The 26807-nt window shown below is 33.6% G+C and overlaps 1 pseudogene; it reads right to left on the bottom strand.

The window, feature by feature from the left end:
• Positions 1-2721: 2721 nt before the first annotated feature.
• LOC125825109 (uncharacterized) lies at positions 2722-23074 on the bottom strand (annotated as a pseudogene).
• Positions 23075-26807: the final 3733 nt, after the last annotated feature.

Consider the following 26807-nt stretch of genomic DNA (forward strand, 5'->3'; position numbering starts at 1 on the left):
ACAATACACTGCTTGATTTTGTTATCAGGCGATTGTGTAAAGGCATTCAACTCATATGAAGGTCTTGGGCTTACGATGGGCAGACTATCAATGCCTATTACTTGTTTATTAAGCCAAGGGCTCTTGCGGGGAGTCTTATCCATCAATGGAGGATTATAAATCTAATCAGAGAATAACTATGGTGATTTTGGTTGTAAAAAGAAGGACTTGGAAAGATGGAAGGTTAAAATTTTGTTCTTCCAACGATAATACAAAGAAAGATGGAAGGTTGAAATCTGAAAAGAAGAAGATGGATGGTTTTTACTTGGAAACAATGAATCACCTAGGTAAGTACAACAACTTTATTGAAAACATAAAAAATATTATAAAAAATGAAGCAAATAATTAAGATCTCAATAAAATAGTCATTAATCCATGGAAAGTAAATACATCATATACATGTAAACGTATATAACTGGGACTGTTTACGAGAGATAAAATAGATAATTATTAAATACCCTAATTATGCTCCACATGAAAAGGGCACATAATTAAAAACCATAAAAAGATAAAACCGAATAGAAGAGAGAAAATTGAAAAAAAAAAATACATTTAAATAAAAATTAATAATTCTTTTTTTATCTATGTAATTTAAAAACTCTTTATGTAATTATATATAAATATATTGATTTTAAGTTAATTAAAGTCTTAAAGTGTATATTTTTGTAATTTTCTATACAAATAGCTTAGATTTATATTAACGAAATCCATGCCTCGAAAAATTAAATCCTTTAGCACCTTTTTTCTGTTGTTTCTCTCTCTCCTCTCCGTTACTTTTTCTTCAAATTAACCTTATGTGAAGAACCTTAACCTCAAGAGTTGTGACTTTTGGGATGAACTATAACCTTTCTGGAGGGCTACGATTTTTCTAAAGGGTTATGTCTTTTTTGATAAGACACAATTAGCACATATTCATACTACCTTTGTTGGCTACAAATAGAGGATTCCCTCACATTTTAGACTTCAAATTTTCTAAATTCACTATTTGTCTTCTTAGAAGACCCAATTTAGTACATACTAAAATTACGAAGGAAAACATAGAATTTTTTTACCAAAGTAAGCTATTATAAAAATTAATTTACCAAAATAATACGTTTTTTAAAATTTTTACAAAACTAGTATAAACGTAGTTCACAATAATGTTTTAGGTTATATTTTATTCAAAAATATTGAATAACAAAAAAACAAAAATCTGACAGAGTAAACAGACATAAAACGTTATTGTCAGTAACGTTTTATAATTTGTTACTCTGAAGCACGTTTTACAGCTAAAACGTGACTCACAGTAACGTTTCTCAATGGTGAAAATTGAAATCCAATCTTGTACATCTCTCATTCATTATTCAAATTTCCACTATTAAAATGGATAGATATATTTTGTACATACCTTCATTTGAAATATATATGATTTTCTCTTTTCTTTCTCTTTTCACATAGACAATACTTTTTTTGAACAAAAGAAAAAAAAAGTGAGGATGACTTTACACAAATTGGAGCTTGTTTTGTATCGTTTCAATTTCAAAATTTGTAAATAAATCATATGAGAGATCTTCTTAATTCAAGCCTAAGATAGCATCCCTTCTAAATATTATACCAATTGGTTTCTTATCATTATTAAATATTAGACTATCAATAAAGAAGTTATTGAATTAAAATTGATGTAATAAGTAAGCAAACCAACTATTAAAAAAAATATGATGGCTTACATCATAATAGAAGAGACAAAGGAATTAATTGATATTGTAGTAAAGCCTCCTCACAACTTATTTTCCTTGCAAAAGTATTATCTATGTATGAAAAGAGAAGAAAAGAGAAATTTATATATGTGAATATATATGTGTAAAATATATCTATTCATTTTAATAGTGGAAAGTTTAATAAAGTTGAATGAGGCATGTACAAGATTGTTTTTTTTAATTTTCAGTCATTTCAGAAAAGCGTTACTGTGAGTCACGTTTTAGCTGTAAAACGTGCCTCAAAGTAACGAATTATAAAACGTTACTCACAATAACGTTTTATGTCTATTTAATCTGTTAGTTTTTTATCTTTTTGTTATTGATTTTTTTAAAATAAAATATAACCTAAAACGTTACTGTGAACTACGTTTATACTAGTTTTGTAAAATTTCAAAAAAAACATATTATTTTGGTAAATTAATTTTAATAATGACATACTTTGGTCAAAAATTCGAAAACATAAAAGTATATTCTTGAATTTCAAAGGTGCCACAATTCTTTTTTTATATAAGATATAAGATCTTGGTCCCTTCTTTTCATTTTCTTTCTCCATTTTATCGGTGAAGAACCAATCTTTGAGTCATGGTTTGATTCCTTGTTGGAAAATTGGGATACTACTGTTTTAATTAGATCGAGTTGTTTGACATTGGTGCTGAGATTGTATATTATCGTGGCTTCTTGTTTGTAATTCTACAAAGACTTACAGTTGCAACAAAGAAAAGTTTTATGATGATTTCATTCTTTAGGGGAAAGATCAGGTAATAATGAAGTTGGTATAATAGGAGAAATTTTAGTGTTCATCAAAGTGTCAAGAGGTAAATGATAATTCCAAAAGAATTAGTGGAATTCTGCTGACCCTTTCTTTGAGTCATTCACAATTTAAGTTGTGGTATCTATAGATACCAGATACGAACTTGAATTACAAGAATTGATTCAGAGTGATTAGCTACCCATTTTGTGCGTTGAAAAAGTGAGAGACTTTTTCAATTGCATCTTCATATCTACTGTAGTTGATTACTGTTTCCTTGAACCAGTCTGAGAGATGGTCTCTCTGTGATTTTTCAGAAAAACGTTCATCTACATGCAAAAAGACAAAATAAAAATAATAAATAATGGATATAGAGATAATATAACCAAGAATAGAGAAAATCATCAAATTATTCAAAATGGATATAGAGATAATATAACTAACATAACTCATAAGCAAGAATAGAGAAAATCATCAAATTATTCAAAACTATTAAAGACATTGATGCACCATTTCTCAAATTAATGCACCAAACTGTAATCAATTAGAAGTAGTCAAAAGAAGAGGGGAGGGGGGGGGGGGGGTGGGTTCTATTTGAGATTACTGACAAAAAGATCTTCTGATCTGAAGAAACAACAAAGCTCTAATCTATCTCAAAAAGATGTAGCATTTCTAGTTTCCTATATGGATTGACGTGAAGATTTGTTGAGTCACCAAGATCTACTGAAGATCTACACCTCTAAATTGTAGAACATATTCCAAGTGTTCACTAATAACTTGTTAAATACTTCTAAAAATATAAAAAAAAATTGTCGAAATATATATTTAGATAAATAAGATATTTCGTTCGTTTGTCAAAGAGTACCAAAGTGAAAGAAGCTCTGAATATTTATATCAGCATTCCACCCAAAAGGTTAGGTCCAAGTGTTCGTGGTTACACAACATTCTATCTACGCACTTGCACACCAAGGACTCCTTGCACATTTTGATATGTCTAGCTCAGGTGTAGCTCTCACAAAGCAATATGCCCGCAATATTGGAGAAGATCAAGATGTTAGCTTCTAATAGGTGACAAACCTATAAACTACCCTGGTGTTACATGTGCAAGGAAGGGGGTGAAGACGTGGATCATGTTCTTCTACATTGTAGGATAACAATGAGATTATGGTGTGGGATAAGCCTAAGGGGTCGTTTGGTAGGAAGTATTAGGAGAAATAGTCCATATATTATGTATGGTATTATTTAGTACTACTATGTTTGGTATGAATTTTGGGTCTATGTATAACTAATCCACTCTACATGGTATTATAGGATATGTAACTAATACCTCCCATTTGGTGGTATTAGTAATACAAGGGATTTAATACCATGGGATTATCTATGTAAAGACAAAAATATCCCTCAAATCCTATTAATCATTTTATTTATTTTCTTGATTTTGTGTTTTATATTTTTACTAGTAAATTTTTTAAAATAAATTAACTTACAAATTTTATTATTTAGAGAGAGTTGTTTATTGCTAAATAAATCCAACACAAATCAATACAATATTTGAAATGTGAATTATTTAGCATTTACTAATTGAAAAGACAAATATATCACCACGTGTGTGTGTGTGTGATTTCCTAATTATTTGTATTTTGAACAATTTATAAAATTCCATATATATTAAAACTACAACTTGCAATTTTTATATGTAAATGTAGACAGTTTGTTCAATTTTACTATTATTTACTATCTTTTCGGTTTTAAATGTAGATGGACTATCCTTTTCAAATTGAAAATGACGTTTTCTGAGTGATCAATTTATTAATATGAAAATTATTTACCACAAGTGAAAAAAAGCAAATATGACAACAAAATTGTTCTTCTCTTAGCTCATTAGAATTAAAGTAATTAGAAAATAATATTGTCCGACAATTATCTACTTTGACCCAATTAAAAATAGAAAATTCCATAATAATTTAAGGGTATAATTAGAAAGAAGTTATTTATAGAATTATAATCCAAACACAAGATGAGGTGGTAAGCAAAGAACCAAACACTTGACAAAAAATAATCCCTGAGTTATTAATCTTTGTACCAAACGACCCCAAGTGGTTTGGCACTCCTTGGACAATGCAAAAAACGTTGGAAAATTTGATGTTAAGTTAGAGAGGGAGGAGGAGAAGACGAAGAGCTTGGAATGTGCTTATGATTGCACGGATGTGGGTAGTTTGGAGAGAGAAAGAAGAGAGCTTTGGAAGGAGTAGAAATCAAGCTTCTCTCAATTGAGTAGTCTCCATTCCCTTATTTTTCTTTTTTTGTAATAAAAAAACCCCTTGTTGTATAGATGATTGGGTGGAGTTTGTAGAGAATCATATTATGTAGATTCTTTACCTTTTGGTATACCCCTAGTATACGATCTGTTTGACCATGTTTATGAATGAAAATATTTTAACTTGATCAACAATAAAAGCAACTCCTTTTTTTGAAACTGATAAAAGCAACTCCTTTTTATGAGCATACTCGCCGATTTAGCAAAGAAAAGGTCTCTTTTCTTTTTCTCTTTTACGCAATCAAAGAAGGAATAGCTTAAGTACCTATAAAGATGAAAGCTCCATAGTCATGCCTAGGACGTATGCAGCGACCTGCAACGAAAAAAGAACAACTATATCATAATCAATACGCTAACATCATTAAGAGAATTTAGTTACAAGCTAACCATACAACAAAGATAAACTTTTTGGGTAAGTCTTCAATAACTAAGCCCATTTGGATTGGATTAAAAGTCGGTCAAACCTACTTTTGAGTCAGTTTTTGACTTCTAGAAGTGTTTGACAAATATAAAAAATAACTTAAAATAACTCAAAAATGACTTAAAATAAGTTACGAAGTGTTTGGTACGGTAAAAAATGACTTAAAATAAGTTAGAAACCAAAAGTAGGTCTTCCCCTACTTTTTATTTTTTGACTTAAAAGGCATTTCAGTTTGACTTTTTATTTTTGACTTAAAAACTATTTTTTTTAAGCCAATACAAGTCTGCAACTGCAACAACTACAAAGATAAAAGCCATGATATGTTGATATATGACAAACATTAACGGGAAGAATCTGTTATATTATGCTCTTGCTAACAATTTTGTTTTGAGTCACAGAATTATCTCCTGCTAATTGCAATATATGTGATAAAAAGAGAACTCTAAACACATATATGTTTAGAAAGCTACCAGAGGCAGCATTGCCTACCTGCAGCTTGGTTAAGAGCTTTGAATGCCTGAATGTTATACCAATCCTCCCCTTTTACAAGATCAATATTCAGACGTAGAAGTTGGACGCTGTAGCTCGCATAAGCATTATTGAACATCATCTTTAACTTGAATCGAAGATCATCTCTGATGGACAATGAGTTCCATATTAGCCACCGTAACATAAATGAATCAATAGAAATTCATATGAAAAGAGATTTCTTACTTATCTGGATATGGAATGCCTATAAAAATCTAATTTAGTTAAGAAAATAATCATAACAACCGAAAACTGTGGAACTAAAAGCCCATGCAAATATACTTGCAATATAAAAACGAATTGCCACCTATAAGATTCCACATAAGAATCTCAGGATTTTCTTCCAAAATTTCTGCCGGCATTTATCAAATTCCAGGAAGACATTGTAACTTAATTCAAAGAGAGAAAAAAGGATACAACTGCACGAGCCTTCTCATAAGAAAAGTCAATGCCTTCAGAAATCTGCAGAAACCACTTGCTTATTCAGATATCCAATCTTTTTAAGTTTGAATAGTCTTACAGAAAAAAGTGGCCAAAGCTCCATTTCCTTTGCTTTCAAAGTGTGAAGAAAGAGATATAATGAAGATGGATTTTGAAGCTAATAAACTATGCATGAGACAAAGTGCCTAACAGTTTCTTCATAAATAAAAATAAAGTAACTGCTAATAAAATCCTGACTTGATTCTGCTGCAAAAGTACTATATTATCACAGACGAGGGACTCATTAGTGAAGTATCTAGACAAGTCTTGTTGACATGAAAAGTAAAAATTTCTACTGCACTTTCTACGAAGTATTCTCTCCAAAACTGTGTGGATGAAAAAGTCTGTTTGTTAGTCTGTCCATAGAAAGTATTTTCCTGGAAAATTGAATTTTTGAAAACTCTAAATTACAGTGTACGATCTTTAAGTTGTTCACTATCTACCATGTAATGGCTTCTATTCAAGGAGATAAGGCTGTAAAGCTATATGTTTATACTACCAGGTTATTTAAGAAAAAAACAGCTCTAAAACCATACAATAGTAGCAACATCGCAAACAATATTTGCTTAATGCTGGGAATAGTGGCAAAACTCCAAAATGGCACCATTTTATGATGTATCAAAAAGGTTAATAACCCCTAAGAAATTCTGAATCAATGGTAATAGGCCACAAAAGGGATGCAACACCTCCATTATACAAATTAATAAACCTAAACTGAGTTAATATGAATCAATAAATTTCTTCAAAATTTAATTCTTCCTCAATATTCAAATAATCTAAGAGTTGAGAAAGACCGGAAGCATTCATGATCTATACTGAAGGGTGTGACCATCTCATCTAAAGCCTTAAGTTGATAGAGAGAGAGCACTTTTATTTACTTAATATCTCCAACACGCATTTTCACATGCGGGCTTAATTCTTTTTCATGAGCCAAACAAATGAAAGTTTATTCTGATAATGGGAGGCACTGAAATTTGAACCCACGACCTTTGCCTTCTTGGAGACCATATTGAAGCGTGTGATCATTTTATCTAAAAGCTTAAATTGTTAGATAGAGCACACTTTAATTTACTTAATTATATCTCTAAAAATTAACAAATCCTTAGTTCCAACTATTTTCTTAGTCTCTTGCGAAGTGTTTTGAATTTTTTAAAAACACAGTTGTATTCAAGTCTACTGGAATTTTGTAAGTCGCCAAATGCAAAAGACTAATTTCCCTTGATAAGATTGTAAGTTGAACTTTGTAAATTACACAATTACATATTGCAACAACTTAGAGCATAGAAAAGCAGGTAGGGTTGTGATTAGCTCAATGTTGTCAACTGACCAAGTGGACAGTTGGACCAGACACACTGAACTTCCACAAGATAGCCATTTGTGATGATTCAAGTACTAGAAAAATCATACAACTTGACAGGTGTAATTAACCCTGATGTACCTTTCCTCGATAAACAGCAAGAAAAGCAGCTCCCTGTTTCTTGTTTTCATGTGAAGTACTGTCACCAAGTGCTGGCCGTTTTTCCTTTTCATTACTTCCCATCGGTAGTTTCTCCCTTTGGTTAATAGAACTGAAGTAACCAGCCAAAGTGGTTTCAAAGCTCTTTTGATCCTGTCTTGTCTCTAAACAAAAACAAAGCCATCAAAAAGAGAATTAATTGCACCAGTGAAATCAAAAATTGGCAAGCATGATCTATTCCAGTGCGTCAATGGAAAAGCATGCAATGAACAGTTCGGATAATCTTTACTATCATGCTGCCTGTTTATGGGCAAATATGTTTAAAAAATGGGATTAATGATTCTTACCAACGAAAATGGTCTTTTGAGCAGTAAGTCTGTCCCATTGTTTTGACAGTTTCCAGTGTTGACATATATCATTCAACATGCTATAGCTTGGAAAAAAGACAATACAACCACCTGGAACAATCTTGAATATTTCCTCCAAAGAACTGCAAAGTTCACTCTGCATGAAGAATGCTGCAACATTAGACAAGGAGGGAAATACATATTGACAAATGAACATTTAGCATAAATATCGCATAATACCCTAAAAATATCTGAAGCAGATGTTGCATAACTTCCATTCAGTGGAACACCTGTTGGTCCTCTCGAGATTACACCAGCCCATAACTGCAATTCATGGACTGGCATTGAGTTCATCTATAAACTCCAATCCCAAAACATTGTCAAATGTTAACTTACCTGTTTTTGAACGTCTATAACGTGTGGAGCTTGGAAAGTATTACCAAAAGTAACACCAAGTTCAGAGGAAACTGAGCTAAATGGAAATTGAGTCCTGTAAATAAAAGAAGAGATGATGCACAACAGCAAAGAAGAAACTCGAACTTCAACAGCAGCAGCTTTTCCAAATTATCTTTCGGAGGTATCATATGTAAAAGGGAAGGAGAAGGAAAAAATAAAGATGTGCAAGGATAGATCATAAACAAGCAAAGTAAACAGAGACAAGAAATATTTGGCATATGGTGCATATTCATGAAACTGAACCATACACCATTCACTTGAAAGTTTGCTCGACAATTAAGCTCACTTCAAATCGGACCAAAGGAAAAAGGAATTGTCTAAAATCTTCCAAAACATCACCGAGGATTAGTGCTTGAATGAAGTGGCCAGGCTGTAAGATATTGCACATACCCTGATGCTAGAATCACTGATAGACAAGAATCAGCAATTTCTTTGAACTCAATGCTGGCATGTAAGCACCACAAACTCAAAGGAGTTTCCCATTCACCATTAAGAACTCCTGCACATTAATAGAGGATAGTAACATAAACAAATCAACTGTCAAATTATCAACAAATAAAATTAGATCTCTGGCCCAAGGATAAGAGCATTATGACTATATACAGTAGAATTTCATTAGTGGTCGTCCTCATGTCACAAGCAAATAAAAACATCCATTTCTCTTCCCCTTTTAAATTCTTTTGTGTGATGGATGCGGCTTGAGCTGCTTCACATTATATAGGCATGTCTGAAGCATAAAAATGTTTATCTAATTTCCTTCTTTAACAGAATAGAACCAGAGAGAAACAACAGAATCACCAAGTATCTCTACTTGTTGTAAAGATCAAGAAAGTTTTCAACAAACCATCAGATCCTTTATGCCCTGCAAAAGCATTTAGAATACCAAGTTTTTTGAAAAAAGAACACTTCAACATACTTGCTGCAGGCAAAGCATTTCTTCTTACAATTCATAACAAATATATGTAACTGGTGTTGATTTATTGTCACAAATATGTTAAATGATCTAAGCAGCATCTTCCTCACAGATACTTGCCAGAATTTCTTTTGGTGCATCGTATAACTAGCTGATAAGATCTCGCAGTTTCACACCATCCGAGAAGAAGTAATTAAGTGAGGAGAATAGCCCTGAATGATACTCATAATTGTCAATATATAGGAAGTTCTCTTTGAAAGATAAATGTAGCGATTAGTATAGATAGAAATAAGGTGCAGTGCCTTCTAATAATGGTGCTTCATTGTTAGACAAGTAGACGGTCTTTGGCACAGCTTTAGAGGCAGCTTTGATGGCCTTCAGGGAAAGAAAAAATGAGAAGAGATTAGGGTAAGAGCAAGAGCAACGATTAAGATTAATAGTTATACATGTCCTCATATACTACTCCAGCGTGACGAAATGGACCTTGAAGTTGAAACTAGAAAATTTGAGTTATAGAAGTTGTGATTTTTGGAATTTGAAGTTGTGATTTTTGAACTTCAAAGTTGTGTTTGGACATGCATTTTACTTGGATTTGTTTTTTTGAAATTTTGTGAGTCAAAGTCCCAAAAATATTTGAAGTTCAGATTTTTTTGATCAAATTTCATGGCCAATCAAATATTTGAAGATAAATTTTCAAAACAACTATTGGAATTTGAAATTGTGTTTGGACATGCATTTTACTTGAAAATTTTGTGAGTTGAAGTGACAAAAATATTATAAAATATTTGAAATTCAGATTTTGTTCATCAAATTTCATGGCCAAAAAGATATTTGAAGATAAATTTTCAAAAACTAGTCCCAACTTCTATGGCCAAACGCTAGCTTAAAAACAAGTTGTGGATGATTGTTGTTAGTTGCTATGTTTTAGGACTGCAGCCTTTTATTTATTTACTGCTGTAAATTAGCTTTAGTTTTCCTCAAATAACTTCTTGACCTAGTCTCTAGGAGTTTGTTTATCTTCAGCAGATGTGTTGCTGATTTTTTGGACCATGAAGTTAGTTCTTTATTATAAGTGTAAGTCTTAGGCAGTGAAAAAGATTGTATTATCAAATAAAGTTATCTCTTCTTTCTTGTTCTTCATTGCTTTATAGTTCTAATCTTTCATTATTCTTAAGTTCTCCTTTGTTCTTTTTCTGGGTTTCCACATTAATTAACTACAATTGGTATCAAAGCTTTTTATTCTTAAGGGACTTGTGTGTGTTCATTAATCTGTTTTAGTGAATTCCATGGACGGAGAAGCAAGTTTTTCTTCAATGGCACCACCAGCTTTTAATGGAGAAAGTTATCAGATCTGGGTTGTCAGAATGCAGACATATCTAGAAGCTTTGGATCTCTGGGAAGCTGTAGAAGATGATTACGAGATTGTTCTCTTACCAAACAATCCCATAATCGCGCAGATTAAAAATCACAAGGAAAGGAAAACCATGAAATCAAAGGCAAAGGCATGCTTGTATACAACAGTTTCATCCACCATCTTTACTCGTATTATGTCCCTGAAGTTAGCAAAAGAGGTATGGGATTATCTCAAGACTGAGTATGAAGGAGATGAAAGAATTTGAGGGATGCAAGTGCTAAATTTAGTACGTGAGTTTGAGCTGCAAAGGATGAAGGAAAGTGAAACCATAAAGGAGTATTCTGACCGACTTCTTAATATAGCAAATCGAGTCAGATTGTTGGGTTCCACTTTTAATGATTCAAGGATTGTTGAGAAAATCCTTGTAACAGTACCTGAAAAAATTGAGGCTACTGTTACAACCTTAGAAAATACTAAGGACTTGTCCAAAATTACACTAGCGGAGCTCTTAAGTGTTTTTCAAGCACAAGAGCAACGACGTGTAATGAGACAGAAAGGAGTTGTTGAAGGAGCCCTATTAGTTAAACATCAAGATGATGGAAGAAACAAGAAGAAGCAGAACAAGAAGATACAAGGACAAAATAGTGAGAATTTTGCTAAAAGCAAGAAGGCTAGCTATCCTCTTTGTCGGCATTGTGAAAAAAAAAGGTCACCCTCCTTTCAAATGTTGGAGGAGACCTGATGCAAAATGCAGCAAGTGCAATGAACAGGGTCATGAAGCTGTAATTGTAAAGCCAAAATTTAGCAGCCTGAAGTTGAAGCTCAAGTTGCTGATCAAGAAAAAGATCACCTTTTTGTTGCAACTTGTTTCACTAGCCTAGATTCAAGTGAAAGTTGGTTAATTGATAGTGGTTGCTATAACCACATGACATCTGATAAGATGTTGTTCAAAGAATTGTGGAACACTGAGACAAAGAAAGTTAGAATTGGAAATGGTGAGTGTCTTGCTGTGAAAGGCAAGGGCGCCATAGCCATTATGAGTGGCTCTAGAACTAAGCTTATCGCAAATGTTTTGTATGTTCCAGACCTTGATCGAAACCTTCTCAGTGTTGGTCAATTAATGGAGAATGGATTCAATCTGTTCTTCAAAAACAAAACTTGTGTGATAGAAGATCCATCAGGCGATGAGATATTCAAGGTCAAAATGGAGGGGAGGTGTTTCCCGCTCAATCCTTTGGAAGAAGAGCAGATAGCTTTCCTTATGATAGACAACTCTACAGAAGTTTGACATAAAAGAATGGGTCATTTTCATCATCAAGGTATGATGTTCTTGCAAAGAAAGGAACTTGTGAATGATCTACCAAGATTGCAGAATCGGTGGACAGATTGCCAAGCTTGTTTACTTGGAAAGATGAACAGACTGCCCTTTCCCAAAACAACTTGGAGAGCATAAAAAAAGCTTCAGCTCATTCATACAGACTTGTGTGGACCTCATAGAACACCATCTTTAAATGGTAGTCTTTACTACATTGTATTTATTGATGATCTAACAAGACTGACCTGGATTTTTTTCTTAAAATTCAAGTCTGAGGTAGCTGATGTGTTTTGGAATTTTAAGGCAAAAGTGGAAAATCAAAGTGGCTGCAAAATTATAATGGGAAGGAGTACACTTCAAATCAGTTCAAATTACTCTGTGACAAAGCTGGTATAGAACATCAGCTAACAGTCCCTTATACTCCACAACAAAATGGAGTTAGTGAGCGGAAAAACAAAACTATAATGGAGATGACTAGGTGCATGCTACATGAGAAACAACTACCAAAAAACTTCTGGGCGGAGGCTGCCAGCACTGCTGTTTTTTTGCAAAACAGACTTCCTTCAGATTTGTAAAGGATAAAACACCATATGAAGCATGGTATGGTCATAAACCCTCATTGCAATTTCTCAGAATTTTTGGCTACTTGTGTTTCTCTTATATACCACAGGTTAAAAGAGATAAGCTTGACAAGAAGGCAGTTCCTAGCATCTTTATAGGCTACAGTATTTTCTCCAAAGCATATAAGGTCTATGAACCTCAAACAGAGAAAATTGTCGTAAGTAGAGATGTCCACTTCATTGAGGACCAGCACTGGAACTGGGAGAAGCCTGAAAACAATCCACCAGTTGACAGTCTATTAGATCCAAAAGATCTAGTAGATGATCCTCCTGTTAGAGGCATGCGGTTGATCTCTGATATCTATCAGAGATGCAATACTGCAATTTGTGAGCCCGCAAGCTATGAGGAAGCAGAAGGGGATGACAAATGGGTGGCAGTAATGAAGGAGGAGATGATGATGATAAAAAAAAATCAGACCTGGGTGCTTGTTGAGAAACCTCTAGACAGAAAGATTATTGGTGTAAAATGGGTCTTCAGGACAAAGCTAAATGCTAATGGTTCCATTAACAAACACAAAGCGAGGCTTGTAGTGAAAGGTTACGCTCAGATCTTTGGAGTAGACTACTCAGAAACTTTCGCACCAGTTGCTCGACTTGACACAATCAGATTGCTACTAGCCATTACAGTGGAAAAAGGTTGGAGAGTTTATCAACTTGATGTTAAGTTGGCCTTTCTCAATGGTCTTCTCCAGGAGAAGATTTATGTTGAGCAACCAGATGGCTTTATTGTCAAGGGGCAAGAAAATAAGGTTTATTTGCTAAAGAAAGCTCTCTATGGTTTAAAGCAAGCACCAAGAGCTTGGTATAGCAAGATTGATGATCATTTACTCAGTTTAGGCTTCAAGAAGAGCCTATCTGAGTCTACACTTTATATTAAGTGTTCAGGTGCAGACATACTTATTATTTCTTTGTATGTTGATGATCTCTTTGTCACAGGAAGTAAGGTTTGCCTAATTGAGGACTTCAAGTTGGAAATGATGAAGGTCTTTGAAATGACAGACCTTGGACTGATGGCGTACTTTCTTGGAGTGGAGATCAAACAAAATGAAGACAATGTGTTCATTTGCCAGAAAAAATATGCTCAAGAAATCCTAAAAAAGTTTCATATGGAAGATTGCAAAGTTATGAGTACTCCAATGAACCAAAAGGAAATTTTTTCCAAAGATGATGGAACTGAAAAGGTGGATGAGGCATATTATAGAAGTCTTATTGGCTGCTTGATGTATTTGACTGCAACTAGGCCTGCTATTCTGTATGCAGTGAGTTTTTTGTCTCGGTTCATGCATTGTGCAAGTGATTTACACTTGAGAGCAGCTAAAAGAATTGTCAGATACATCAAGGGAACTATCAACTATGGTGTTAAGTTTCACAAAAGTCAGAAGTTTAGACTTAACGGATTCTCTGATAGTGATTGGGGCGGTGCACCTGATATGAAGTTTCAGGTTTCTGTTTCAATCTTGGGTCAGGAGCTTTCTCTTGGTATTCCAAGAAACAAGATATAGTAGCACAATCAACAGCTGAGGCAGAATTTATTGCTGCAACAGCAGCTGTGAATCAAGCACTATGGTTGAGGAAAATTATGTGTGATCTGAATATGGAGTAAAAAGAAGGGACTGAGGTTTTTATTGATAACCAAGCTGCAATTTCTATTGCTAATAATCCAGTTTTTCATGCAAAAACGAAGCATTTCAATATTAAGTTGTTTTTCTTAAGAGACGTGCAGAAACATGGAGAAGTGAAGCTTCTTTACTGCAAGAGTGATGAGCAGGTTGCTGACATTTTCACCAAGCCCCTTTCCCTCGGCAAGTTTGAGTTTTTCGGAGAAAAACTAGGAATCAGTAGTTCCTAAACCAAGGAGGAGTGTTAGTTGCTATGTTTTAGGATTGCAACCTTTTATTTATTTACTGCAGTAAATTAGCTTTAGTTTTCCTCAAATAACTTGACCTAGTCTCTAGCAGTTTGTTTATCTTCAGCAGATGTGTTGCTGATTTTTAGGACCATGAAGTTAGTTCTTTATTATAAGTGTAAGTCTTAAGCAGTGAAAAAAGATTGTATTATCAAATAAAGTTATCTCTTCTTTCTTGTTCTTCATTGCTTTATAGTTCTAATCTTTCATTATTCTTAAGTTCTCCTTTGTTCTTTTTATGGGTTTCCACATTAATTAACTACAATTGCCAAGACCATATAAGGAGGCCAGAACCCATTTTCTCAACCAATGTGGGACATAACACCCCAGAGCACGACAGCACCTCAAGACTATACAACTGGAGTGTTGATAATATGACACGAGGACCCAACAGTGAGAATCATAATGATAGGGACAGGTGGGTCTTAACTCATATACGATGTGAGGATATGGATTTTGGGCCTAACACAACCTCAAAAGCATGCTCACGGGAGAAAGATTGCCCAAGACCAAATAAGGAGGTCACAACCCATTCCCTCAAACAACATGGGACTTATACAACCAGTCATCAACATTCATTACTTTAAAACTAAACAGACCAGCATCAGCAAGAATTTACCTTTGAGGCACATTCCTGTAAATTGGAAAAGGACTCCTTTGTCACAGAGGCCTTTGATAGCTGATTCAAGGCTTCCTTACCAGTCCACCTACAAATTAAGTTAGAGCAGATGAGATAAATAGGTGTATATATACAGTGCTCAGAGTACTATATACAGTACACAACATACACAGGTAGATTGTGAAAACTAGTTACAACTAGAAGCATTTTTGCCTGGACTAATGTTTGAGCATGAAGTACCTTGAGTCGGAGACTTAAAGTTTAATAAGTATTTGGTAGCTGTCGTCTTGTTTAAAAATATGATCAGATCTAATTTGTAATCAAACTGAAGAATTTTGGTACTTCTTTTTTTCGCATATACAAATATGGTTGAAGGTCAATTTTGAAGGCTTTATACACCCATATGTTTAAGTGCGCCAAAACATAAGCGCTTTCGTAGACACTGAACAATTAGAATATTTGGCTTACCAACGTGAAACATTTAAAACAATGTAAGCCTTGTTTTTCAAAATTAAAGGAAGTAATTGATTCCAAGTCCCCTTTCAACTTCTTAAAACTGCCCACTACACTAAAGAAAGTCATGCAAAATTTAATAGCTACGAATCAAGGTAAAGTATTATTTAAAATGAAAAATATACTTTCCTGTCTAAGATGACAAATAGAGGTATGCTCAGCAGTATGGAAAGTGATAAAGTCCTTCAACATCCTAATTGTTAGGACCGAAATAAGCAGGTGTAATGCGAAAGCTAGCAAAGCAAACCTCGAAAGACCACGAGTAAGAAGACAAACTAGAAACACACCAAAAGAGACAGATTTAACGTGGTTCAGTCAATCGACCTACGTCCACAAATGAGATGAGCAATCCACTATAAATATGAGAGTACAAAATATAGAGAGAAACAACCTCAACCAATTCACTCGGAATACAAGGAGGTGCACAAAATTCTCCTCCATAACCGCAACTCTCAAAATCCTAGGACTACATTGTGAATGCTAATTAAGTTAGAAGGAACAAGCCTATATTTATAGAGTCCTAAACCTTTCCTACAAGAAAAGGACTAGTAAAATATTAAAACCTTTTCCTAAAAGGAAAACCTATTTATGGTAAGAAATCAGGGCAAATAAACCCCAACAAATCTCCCCCTTGGCCTGAATTTCTGACAAAATAAATTTGTCCACCTTCTTCACATAATCTTTAGGATCTTGCATCTCTTCTCCATAATCTCCTCCATCAAATCTACGTCTCGACACAGAGAACCTCTCTGAAACAATTTCTCCAACAAAGATCTTCATTACTGTCAAAAAAGGTTGCGACTAAAACTACACCCGCCAAGATGAACACCCATATGTAACCTAGTTCCATCATTGAACCATGGCTCTGATACCACTTGTTAGGACCGAAATAAGCAGGTGTAATGCGAAAGCTAGCAAAGCAAACCTCGAAAGACCACGAGTAAGAAGACAAACGAGAAACACACCAAAAGAGACAGATTTAACGTGTTCAATCGACCTACGTCCACAAATGAGATGAGCAATCCACTATAAATATGAGAGTACAAAATATAGAGAGAAACAACCTCAACCAATTCACTCGGAATACAAGGAGGTGCACAAAATTCTCCTCCATAACCGCAACTCTCAAAATCCTAGGACTACATTGTGAATGTTAATTAAGTTAGAAGGAACAAGCCTATATTTATAGAGTCCTAAACCTTTCCTACAAGAAAAGGACTAGTAAAATATTAAAACCTTTTCCTAAAAGGAAAACCTATTTATGGTAAGAAATCAGGGCAAATAAACCCCAACACTAATGTATGTTTCAAGCTTGCAGAACAAATTTACTAGCAAAATACAAGGAAAATGCAAGAAACTAGTTCTTGTCTACTCACTTTACCTATTTGCAATTATCCAAAAGAGCCTAATAATAAGAAGCAATGGGTACTCTTTTTGCTATCTAATGTTCCACCAATTGATAATGATAACAACAAACTTGATCTGCTCACGTTATATGTTTAGTTTTGCCTGTCTACTTCAGATCTGAAGCAGGAACAGTAGCCAAACCATTACTCACCATGAGGCCCAACATGTGGAGCTTTGCATGCGCAAAGAATGATCTTGAACTTGCATCCAACACTTTATGTTCTGCAAAAATCATGAAAATACAAACTGATGGAAAAGCTCTATAAGCTGTCAACCGAACTTCAAAAGTTTGCAGTACTTACCAGTATCATATCTTTCAAAGGTTTGTAAGTCTCAGGATCAGAACACTCGAGATGAGACAGATGAAAATACAAATCTTACAGAAAACAAGAACTGATAAGAGACAAACTAAAATGGAAGATGTAGAAAGTGTTCTTTCAGTTTTGCCCAAAGAAAAGATTAATAAAGAAAAGCTAGTCAATGCTTACCAAGCAAACACTTCATGCCAACATCAACACTACCAACATCATGACAAATTTCTTCTATATTGCTGCAGATATCACATCAACCAGAACAAATATACAAAGAAATAGTTAAAACAATGATATGTATAGACTTCATTTAAATTAACGATACATGCATTTTTCAATACTTCTCATGAAGCATTATTACTTTTATCTGATATTTAAAATGTGTTTAGGCATACTGTCTCGAAATAATTCTCTTATTTCACTTCCGACAGAGCATAGTGATTTGTAACTAAAAGTTATCAATTGTCTTCATCATTTTGAACTGGAAAGAATTATAACTCAAAGCAATTTCTGAAGTGTTTCTCAATATCTGAAGTTCATTTTTAAAAGATGAAACAGTGTATGCAACTCTAAAAATTTGATCAAACTGAAACAACTGATAAGAAAAATAGATCTATCAACTTGGATCAGAAAGAGTATTAGTTGTGGTAGGCTGTACAAAATGACCATTCGCTAGTCCTAAAGATGAATTAATGTGTTCTCCATTTTATAGCAGGCAAAATTCTGCATTTGTAGCTCAGCTATTTTGACAAAAGGGTCATCTCTTTTTACAAATACACCTAGTGCATATTGTAATATAATTAAATTTTCAATATCAGTACCAGAATATTTTAATAAACAAGCTACTACGGAAGCAACAGATGTCAGTGGTTTATATCTATACATACTGGGATTCGTCAATGATAAGAATGCTTCCTTCTATATTTACGTCCAATGCTCTCCTAATAACTGGATTGATGATATAGCTGTATGGACAGAACACTAACTCCGCATCATTAGCCATGGAACGTGCTGCAAAGTATGAGCAGCCAGAAAATTGAATAATAATTTGCTGATAAGTTCACTCCTCACATAGAGGATAATGGGAAAACTTCACACAGAGACTATCACCTTTAACATGCTTCCCAACTTGAACAAGGTCTTCAATAGCATGAACCTCGAAGCACCCTCCTTTCTTAAGAGTTGAATCGTCTTTGACTTTTTGAATATTTCTGTTCAGAAATTAGATGATTAACATCTCAATTTTCAATCTATAGATAAAAGATGATAGAAACAGTTGAAAGTCAAACTAACTTGAATTCTGGGCACCCAGCCTCCCAATTCTTTAATAACCCCTTGCTGCAATTTATGCCATAACATTATGACATTCGGCAAAGAGATAGGAAAGCATATTTCATATGAGTATACGAAAAATCACCATTCCATATCAATGTCGGCATGACCTTGTTAGTTCTCATTTGTACAGCAGTGTTTCCGTAAGTCCTGAAAGATGAAAACACTACTTCAGTACCAACGGCAACCTCTTGAACTCTTGGATAATGGACATGTTACTCTACCTTTGTCCACTTCAATACCAAGGTTCATTTGCATTGAGCAGGGATCAAACATGTGACCTAAGTCACAAACCCCTCAATATTTACCCCTTGAACTAAACCTTGGAGGTGTATGATAACCATGGGCATTTAGGTATAATGTAAATTTGATTACATGAAAACTAAGATTGGAAAAGAATAAAATAGCTTATTGAAAGGAAAAAGGGCAACCTACCAGTACAGCCATTATCAAACCTGTCTTTTGGTATTCCCCGACAACTTGAGAAAGTTGTGCATGTGTCCTCCTGAAAATATTTTCCAATTGCAGAAAGAGTCACAATGGTACAAGTATACTAACTGTACAAGTGTTTATGAAGAGGGTGATGCTCAGTCTCAGGCTCGAGTCTCAATGACAGTCACTTCTCAACTAGTGTCAGTTATTTCCTTTTTTTGGGTCATCTTCCCCCAGCCATGGCCAGAGGCGGACCAGATGAGAACACAATATTCTATAATGCGGGTTTTAAGCCCTATGAAATAACTAGATGTCACGCTGGTGAAGATACATTGTACGAATGAATAGAACGCAGTAGATATTTAATGAGGAAAGATACTATTAGCTTTAAAATCTGTAAGTGGTTGGTGACCGTATTCATTGAAGCATCCAAAGTACAGGGAATGTCATAAAGAGATGGAGTACAAAGGACCATTTTGCAGAATTCTTCTGCACTCTTAAATACAACGAGAATGAAAGGTATATAAGCTTTATTACGATACAAGGCCAAAACAAATATATCATCATTACTCCAGAGGCACGAAGAGGAGGTTGGGGGAAGATGATATGGAAAGTTAAAGTGCTTTACAAAGTGAACTGTATCAACATGGCTCTTAGCTAAAGAAGCAGTATTGACTCATAAGAACCTAAACAAGAGAGGTTTTCAACTATGTTCAAGATGTTTTTTGTGTAAAGAACATGCTGAGACAGTCAACCATCTCTTTTTGCATTGCAAGTGGATAGATCAATTGTGGAGGATGTTTATTAGCTTGAGAAAGACTAGTTAGGTGAAACCAAGGAATATAAAATGGAAGATTGTCCCTATTTGCATCTGGTGAACTGTATGCAAAGAGAGGAACAAGTGATGTTTTGTAGACAAGCAGAACAGTTTACAGGATTTTAAGATGAATTGGATATATAGACTAATGTTACCATGCTCAAAACAAATGGTCCCAGTATACTAATTATAATAGGCCACAGGATTCAACATATGAAATTATAATGTGGGCAATGCCAAGGACATTAAAAGATATATTAGTGACATGGAGAGGATGCAGTGGGGAAAGAGTGAAGAAACTTTTAGGAATTGTACCTATGTGCACCAGTGAGAATCAAAGATGCTTCAAAATAAACACACAACAGTACACAAATTAAAGAATGGTTGTTTATACCTTGCACTTTTTGGTGCAAGCAAAACATACGAGTATATGGTTTGTACGTTTCTATCTATCCTTATTGGAGATGCAATGCTTTGTGGAGCTCTTTGAACACCTACTTGGTGAGTGTGTGTTACGGAGAATTTACATTTGGGGTGTGTTAGGCAAGAAGGAAAATATTTTCCGAAAAATATTTTTCAATTTTTTCATTTTCCAAATCAACTCATCTTTTCTCAAATTTAAGGAAAATGATTTTCCTTCAAAAATTAAGGAAAACATTTTTCAAAACTTTCCTTCAACTTCAAATAATCACTCTTTTGTTGAAAAAGTCAATTTTTTTGTTGAAAAAATATAAATATAAAGCTTATTTTAAAGAATATTTTTCATTTTTTTACACCACCCTCATCCCGATCCCCCCCACCCCAGCCACCCCCCTACCACTCACCCCCCCCCCCCAAAAAAAATAAATTTAAAAGTTTATTTTTAAAAAATATTTCTAATTTCAATTTTTTATTTTCGCTCCCCCTAACCTAGACCCCCAACCCCCCCCTCCCCACCTCCCAAAAAATTTAAAATTTATTTTTAAAAAATATTTCTAATTTCAATTTTTTATTTTCACTACCCCTACCCTCGACCTCCCAGCCCCCCACCCCCACCCCAATAAAAAATAAAATTAAAGTTTGTTTTTTAAAAATACTTTCAATTTCATTTTTTTATTTTTCACCCTCATCCCCACCCCCACCCCGCCACCCCCTACCACCTCCCCCACCCCCCAAAAAAGTAAAATTAAAGTTTGTTTTTTAAAAATAATTTCAATTTCAATTTTTTATTTTTCACCCCCCCACTCCCTACCCTGATCTCCCCCCTCACAAAAAAAATAATTTAAAGTTTGTTTTTAAAATTATTCCCAATTTCCAATTTTAGTTTTTTCACTCCACCCCACCCCTACCCGTGACCCGTCCTCCCCCTCCACCCCACCCTCCCCTCCCAAAAAAAAAATTAAGTTTTTTTTAAAAAAAATATTTTTAATTTCAATTCAAAAATTATTTTCTACTTTCTAGTAAAAGTAAAAGATATTTTCTCAAAAAAAAAAATTCATTCATAAATCAAATGCTAAAAAATATTTTTTACTCACCAACTAAACATGAAAAAATAAGTCAAATATCTATTTATTTATCAGGAAAACATTTTTTAGAAAAGCATTTTCCTTCCTACCAAACACACCTGGATTAAAAAAAAAAAACAGACCTGATTTTCAATACACAAATTCGTTCAATTCCCTGCCCTAACGTTTGTTGCTCGTTAAAAAGGTCTACATTCCCTCGCTAATGGAGTTAATATCTTAGATGGTCACTCAGCTTTGAATTGTTCACTTAGAAAGTCACTCAACTTTGAGTTGTTCTCTTAGAAAGTCACTCAACTTTGCTTTATAACTCAAAAGTCACTCAACTATCGATGTTTCACTTAGAAAGTCACTCAACTATTGATATTTCACTTAGAAAGTCATTCAATCAATTTAAATTTTTTTTTCATAAAATTTTATTGAAATTCATTTTTTATGTTAAACTACTTTTTTAAAGAAATAATAAGATATTTATTTTAATTATTTTGTTAATCTAAATTATTTAATAATAATTTTTTTGGAAAACGTACTGTAGCAATTGACCCAATAAAAAAACTTTTTCCGTTTTATCAATTATATAACTAGAATTAAATATGTTAAAAAATGATCCAAAAAAGAAGAAGAAGTTGGAATTGATAAGAAGTACAATAAAAAATAGAGACGCAGCACAGTACCATTTTAAAAAAAATAATAGGTAAAAAGAAAAATTATACTTCAAAAAAATTCAATAAAATAATTAAAATAAGCATCTTATTTTTTTAAAAAAAAATAGTTAATTTTGTTTTGTATTTTACAAAATTTAATGAAAAAAATAATTTAAATTAGTTGGGTGACTTTTTAAGTAAAATATCAATAGTTACGTGACTTTTTAAGTGAACTATTAATAGTTGAATGACTTTTGAGTTATAAAACAAAGTTAAGTGACTTTTGAAGTGAACAACTCAAAATTGAGTGACTTTCTAAGTGAACTATTGAAAGTTGAGTGATCATCTGAAATATTAACTCCTCGCTAATGCCTAGGGTGTCTCTAAGGGTTCCATTTTATAAAGGATTCAGTAATATCGTATCTTACACGCATAATAGATGGCAGGTATCTTGTTCTTCGCATTATTTGCAGCAGGTGGCGCTGTATCTGGGTTCCCTGAAAACACAGAAAATGAAATCAATGGCTGATTATCTTACAAGTCAGTAAGAGCGGAACGAAATGAAGTACTTGAAGCTGGTGCTTGAGAACGTGAATTGTCCTTGAGACGTTGTTGCCAACTAAGAGCCGCACAAAGAAGGGCTAATGATTTTCCAGTGCCGGCAGGAACCTCAATCAGCGAGTGTGATGAACTAGCTGCCTCTGTTCTACGGAGTGTCCTCAGGACCGTTCTAATGACGCCGATCTGTGGGAAGTAGGGCCTGTAAGGGAATTCCACAGAAACGCCCTCTATAACATATCCTGGTACGGGTTCATGCAATTGGATCATCGATGGCTGCAGACCACGAGAAGTAATCACCATTCCTGCACTGCATTAAGGGGAGGTTCGGTTATTAGGTAGAGTTATGCAAGTATTAATTATTCAGGGTTTACTTTATATAGGTATTAGTTATATAAGTTTTAGTTACATAGGGTTTAGTTATATAGGTATCCATATTAATTATGTAGAGTTTAGTTATGCATGTATTAATTATGTATGTTTTAGTTACATAAGGTTTAGTTATGCAGATATTAGTTATGCGGGTATTAATTATGTATGTATTAGTAGTGTATGTATTATTTAATTATGTAGAGATTATAATAGGGAAAGGGCATAAATCCAACCCTAAAGTTGTCTCGAAAAGTCAGTTGCACGCTTAAACTATTTAAATAAATTCACTTTAAAATAATTAAGATGTGTAATATGTCGTCACAATATTTTAAGCGTGTAACTGACTTTTCGTAATAAGTTCGAGGGGCGGCGGGGGGGGGGGGGGGGGGATTTATGTCGTTTCCCAGAATTATTAACTATTGAATATTTAATTTGTTGTAACTTAATATTTATTTTTTACAAATAAATAAGTAAACATTATAAATTCTCCCCTTTTTTGAATAAAAAGTAAGGGAAAAAAAGTTCTCCCTCTATATTGAGGACTTCTATTTTTTCCTGTTGCTATTTTTTCAAATGTTTCTAGCTTATAAAAATAAAAGTAAAATAGAGCAAATAACATTATCCAACCAATTTAATCAAAACCCAACTCTATTTACACTCCCCTAGAATAGGGATTTTAGCCAATCATGTTAAAAGTAAAAGAAAATATACTAAAAACATTCTCGACCATCAGATTGATGATTTGCAACTTTAATTTCAAAGACTCACTTCAGAATTCCTAAAAATTATGAGTTATGAGCTTGTTCATCACTATACAAAATAGAAGTTTCGATTGTATTCTACTCAGAAAAGTTTTAGATCCAGATTGTATGAGCCAAAAATATATATTTTCTCTCCTTTTAGCTATTTATAATTCCATAAAAATTAGTCAAAACTTCATAAATTTTCCAAGTCTATGATGCTAGTCGTGCTCGCCGACTCATTCAACGAGTCGTCGTCTTGTTCTTCTTCTTGCCTTCCTTGTCTTCAGGCTTAAGATGTTTGAACCACAGCTGGCGAGCTCGATGGGGTTCACCTTTCACATTAGGCAAGTTGCCGACCATTACCCAATCTCACCTTTTTGGTCTTCAACTTGGCTTAAATGTTCAGTAACTTTCGACTTGCACTTGTTAGATCCTTGATTAAGTTCGGCTAGACGCCATTTAGATCTTCTTCTTGCCGACCTATCTTGAGAATTTGAGTTAAAAGTCTTATCATTTTAGCCGAGGTCTAGCATATTCGTTAAGTCGCCGAGTGTCTTTTGGCGAGCATCAATGTCATGATATTGCTTTTTTCCATGTTTTAGCCTCTTTTTGTGTGATTCATCCTTTCCTTGTCCTTGAGCCTTCATATCTACAAAATACAATAAATCATTAAATATGGTCTTAAAAATGCATTAAGGATAATAATTATTGAACTAAAAAGGCCTCAAATGAGTCAACATCTCTGACTCATCACGGAGCATACTTAAACAATTGAGTGAACTTCAGTGAGTACTCATTCACACTCATGTTCCCTTGCCTTAGATTTATGAACTTTTGCACGTTAGCTTCCCTCATCTCAAAGGGAAGAACCGATCATGAAATGCCCCCTTGAACTTTTCCCAATCCAAGGGACCCGTATCCAATCCCCTTTATTCCTTCTATTGATCATACTAAACTTGAGAAGCCCCTTTTAATTGCTAAGATACCAATTTTGCCTTTGAAAAGAGAGTCACCCCATGATGACCAAAATCTTATAGATTCCCTTAAGTAAATCTTGTGGATGCTCATCCACTTCCGATCCAAGAAATTAGGAGGATTCATCCTCGTGAAGTGTCTAACCTTTATTGCTGTCGTACCCACATTTGGGGTTCATGGGATCTACAATATCCCTATTTATTTGAACGGTCATGTCTTGGGCCAACAATTAGGTAGAACCCCTAAACTCCGCATGAGACACTTGCTAGCAAAAGGATTAATCAGAACTTGAAGAACTTCGGGTTCCACATTTTCATTGACATGCCTTCTTAATAAAGCTCTTCTTGAAGGCTTATTTTTAAAATGCATAGAACAAGAGTTAGAAGGAAGACCTTAATAGAGTTCAACTCTATCGTATGACTTTAGTATTGAAAGAGTTAAAGTTTCCTAAATATTTTGTAGCCTCCTATTTATAAATATAAAGCACTTCACAATTGAGAACAAGATTCTACTTGACGCGACTTGTCAGACTCTTAGAACCTTTAGGGATCGTTTGGTGTGATGGATAGGGAGAGTTAATCCCGTGATAACTTTTAAGTACCCTTTATTTCCTTGTTTGGTTGGAAAGCTTGGGATAACTTATCCCAGGATTAAGAATTAGTATCGGGATAAGTTATCCCTCCCATTTGGTGGTATAGTAATCTCGGGATAATTTATCCCGGGATAGAATATGAAAATGACAACTATATCCCTTTAAACCCTTTGTATATATCATTTTTCACATTTATGTATATTTACATTAATTTTAATATCATGTATACTAATATTCATTACTTCTTATTTTTAGGATAATTATTTATATTTTTCTATTAAAAAATTACACTATATAAATATAATTTTTATTTATGAATTTATTTGACTAATTCTTATGTTTATTTATATTTTGATTTCCCATAAATCTTCTTTCACTTTAATAAAACTTAAAGAGGGAAATTCTATTTTTAAGCTAAATAAGAAAAAAAAGTTATATTTTTAAATACATATGGTACTTACCATGAGAATGCATAAACAAAAATATTTAAGCTAAATAAAATAAATGTTTTATTTTTAAAAATAAATAATTAAAGTTTGCAAAGAAAATATTAACTAAATAAAACGAAGGGTAATTTTGTAAACAAACAACTTGTTCTTAAAATTTATGCAATATATATTGTTTTAATACAACAAATCAAACACTCAATAAGAAATAATCTTAACACAAATTTATAGGTGCTTGCTCTAGTTTTGGCAGGTGTTTTAGTGCAATTTTGGTCAATTTTTTGGAGGTTTTGCTGTTATTTTTTTTTAAAGTCTTAATAGACGTTTTAATGCGGTTTTTATTACTGATTTGGTGGAGTTTTTGCTGCTGTTTGAATTCAGATTTGGTTCAATTTTTGTGGTTATTTTTATGCAAATTTTGTCCAATTTTAGCTGTTTTAGTGCAGTTTTTGCAGCTGGTTTGGTGTATTTTGGTCACTTTATTGCTGTTTTCTTGAAGCATTTTTGGAGTTTTGATCCAATATTTTCGGTTATTTTGATACAGTTTTTACTTCAAATTATGATTGATTTGTTTTTAATTAATATTTTACTTATGATAGTGAAGAGGAGAGGCTTCCCACGAGCCTATTTCAATTCATATGAAATATAAATTTAAACATACTCACGTAATTTATTTTAAAAAGTGAATAAATAAAGCTCTATAAAAAATACATATAAAAAGCCTAAATAAAATGAAGGGTATTTTTGTAAACAAACAACCTATTCTTAAAAAGTATGTCATGCATATTAGTTTTAATACAACAAACCAAACAGTCAATAAAAAACAATCTCAGCATAACTAATCTCATCATAACTTGTATTCAAACCAAACGACTCCTTAAAACCTGACACTCTTAATACCAAGTTAT

This window comes from Solanum verrucosum, unplaced genomic scaffold (assembly GCF_900185275.1).
Source record: "Solanum verrucosum unplaced genomic scaffold, falcon-dt-bn FXZP01000206.1, whole genome shotgun sequence".
NCBI lineage: Eukaryota > Viridiplantae > Streptophyta > Magnoliopsida > Solanales > Solanaceae > Solanum > Solanum verrucosum.